This window comes from Rhinopithecus roxellana, chromosome 1 (assembly GCF_007565055.1).
Source record: "Rhinopithecus roxellana isolate Shanxi Qingling chromosome 1, ASM756505v1, whole genome shotgun sequence".
NCBI lineage: Eukaryota > Metazoa > Chordata > Mammalia > Primates > Cercopithecidae > Rhinopithecus > Rhinopithecus roxellana.
In genome coordinates this window covers 131,026,555-131,029,789 of record NC_044549.1, presented here as the reverse complement: position 1 = coordinate 131,029,789, position 3,235 = coordinate 131,026,555, and the positions used below count along the sequence as shown (strand labels likewise).

The 3,235-nt window shown below is 42.1% G+C and overlaps 1 pseudogene; it reads left to right on the top strand.

Moving 5' to 3' along the window:
• LOC104664658 lies at nucleotides 1-2,515 on the top strand (annotated as a pseudogene).
• Nucleotides 2,516-3,235: the final 720 nt, after the last annotated feature.

The window sequence follows — 3,235 nt, the reverse complement described above, 5'->3', positions numbered from 1 at the left end:
GAGGTTGAGATATTTGCCTTTCAAGCAGAAGCTGTCCAGTTGATGTCACTGATCATCAATACTTTCTACTTGAACAAAGAAATCTTTCTGAGAGAGCTCATTTCAGCTTTTTTTTTTTTTTTTTTTTTTTTTTTTAGCTTTTTATTTTTATTTTGGACACAGCATCTCACTCCGTCACCCAGTCTGAAATGCAGTGGGGTGATCTTGGCTCACTGCAGCCTTCACCTCCCAGGCTCAAGTGATTCTCATGCCTCAGCCCCTGACTAGCTGGGACCATAGGCATGTCCATCATGCCTGTATAACTTTCTGTATTTTGGTAGAGACGGGGTCTCACCATATTGCCCAGGGGGGTTCACCATATTACCCAGGCTGCTACTGAACTCCTGATCTCAAGCGATCCACCCACCTTGGTCTCCCAAAGTGCTGGGATTACAGGAGTGAGCCACAGTGCCTGGCTCAAGAGAGCTCATTTCAAATTCATCAGACGTTTTGGACAAAATCTGATATGAAAGCTTGATGGATCCCAGTAAATTAGACTCTGGGAAAGAGCTCCACATTAATCTTATACCAAACAAACAAGATCAAACCCTTACTATTATGGATACTGAAATTGGAATGGCCAAGGCTGACTTGATCAATAACCTTGGTACTGTCGCCAATCTGGGACCAAAGCATTCATGGAAGTTTTCCAGACTGGTATAGAATCTCTATGATTGGCCAGTTCGGTGCTGGTTTTTATTTTGCTTATTTGGTTGCTGAGAAAGTAACTGTGATCACCAAACATAAACATGAGCAGTATGCTTGGGAGTCCTCCTCAGGGGGATCACTCACAGTCAGGACTGACACAGTGAACCTACGGGGCATGGAGCAAAGGGCACCCTGCACCTGAAAGAAGACCTAACTGAGTATTTGGAGGAAAGAAGAATGAAAGAGATTGTGAAGAAACATTCTCAGTTTATTGGCTATCCTATTACTCTTTTTGTGGAGAAGAAACGTGATAAAGAACTCAGCGATAATGAGGCTGAAGAAAAGGAAGATAAGAGGAAGAAAAAGAAAAAGAGTCCAATGACAAACCTGAAATTGAAGATGTTGGTTCTGATGAAGAAGAAGAAAAGAAGGATGCTGGCAAGAAGAAGAAGAAAAGTAAGGAAAAGTACATTAATCAAGAAAAGTACATTGATCAAGAACTCAACAAAACAAAGTCTACCTGGACCAGAAATCCTGATGCTATGACTAATGAGGAGTATGGAGAGTTCCATCAGAGCTTGACCAATGACTGGGAGGATCATCTGGCGATGAAGCACTTTTCAGTTGAAGGACAGCTGGAATTTGGAAGAGCTCTTCTTTTTGTTTCAAGACGTGTCCTTTTGACCTATTTGAAAACAGAAAGAAAAAGAACAACATTCTTTTTTTTGTATGTATACAGAGTTTTCATCAAGGGTAATTGTGAGGACCTAATCCCTGAATATCTGAACTTCATTAGAGGGGTGATGAACTCAGAGGATCTCGCTCTAAATATTTTTTCTGAGATGTGGCAACAAGGCAACATTTTGAAAGTTATTAGGAAGAATTTGATCAAAACATACTTAGAACTCTTTGCTGAACTGGCAGAGGATAAAAATAACTACAAAAAGTTCTACGAGAAGTTCTCTAAAAACATAAAGCTTGGACTACATAGACTCTTAAAATCAGAAGAAGCTTTCAGCGCTGTGGAGATACCGCACATGTGCCTCTGATGATGAGATGGTTTATCTCATTGTGTTTTCCAGAATGAAGGCAAACCAGAAACATATCTACTACATCACAGGTGAGACCAAGGACCAGGTAGCTAACTCAGCCTTTGTGGAATGTCTTCAGAAGTGGCTTAGAAGTGATCTATATGATCGAGTCCATTGATGAGTACTGTGTCCAGCAGCTGAAGGAATTTGAGAGTAAGACTGTGGTATCAGTTGCCAAAGAGGGTTTGGAACTTCCAGAAGATGAAGAAGAAAAAAAGAAACAGGAAGAGACACAAACAGTTTGAGAACCTCTGCAAAATCATGAAAGACATGTTGGAGAAAAAGTCAAAAAGGTGGTTGTGTCAAACTGGTGACATCCCCATGCTGTATTGTCACAAGCACATTTGGCTGGACAGCGAACATGGAAAGAATTATGAAAGCTCAAGCCCTAGGAGACAACTCAACAGTGGGCTACATGGCAGCAAAGAAACATCTGGAGATAAACCCTGACCATTCACGATTGAGACCTTAAGGCAAAAGGCAAAGGCTGATAAGAATGACAAGTCGGTGAAGGATCTGGTCATCTTGCTTTACGAAACTGCACTCCCATCTCCTGGCTTCAGTCTGGAAGATCCTCAGACACATACAAGATCTATAGGATGATCAAACTTGGTCCGGGTATTAATGAAGATGATCCTACTGCTGATGATATCGATGTTGCTATAACTGAAGAAATGCCGCCCCTCAGAAGAGGTGATGACACATCATGCACGGAAGAAGTAGGCAGCTCTGGCTGAGGAATGACTTGTACACGTTCCATACTCTATCTTCATTCTCTCTGATAATATATTTTCAAGGATTATTTTAGTTATTTTTGTTAACATTTAAAAAGTCTGTATGGCGGCCGGGTACGGTGGCTCACACCTGTAATACCAGCACTTCGGGAGGCTGAGGTGGGCAAATCACCTGAGGTCAGGAGTTCGAGATCAGCCTGGCCAACATGGCAAAACCCAATCTTTACTAAAAATACAAAATATTAGCCGGGTGTGGTGGTGTGCACCTGTAATCCCAACTACTCAGGAGGCTGAGGCAGGAGAATCATGTGAACCCAGGAGGTGGAGGTTGCTGTGAGCTGAGATCACTCCATTGCATTCCAGTCCGGGAGAAAGTGCGAGACTCTGTCTTAAAAAAACAAAAAAATCTGTATGGCATGACAATAACTACTTCAGGGGAAAGGTAAGATTTCTTTCTACTTCTAAGTGATTTTGTGATACTTTGGGCACTAAAACAGAGCTAGCAATGCTTTTCTAGTTTCACATTGGCTTATTTTAACAGATTGGGGTAATGTGTGTTGTAAGACGTATGTAGGCTGGGTGCGGTGGCTCATGCCTGTAATCCCAGTACTTTGGGAGGCCAAGGAGGGTGAATCACCTGAGGTCAGGAGTTTGAGACCAGCCTGGCCAACATGGCAAAACTTCATCTCTACTAAAAATACAAAAATTAGCTGGGTGTGATGG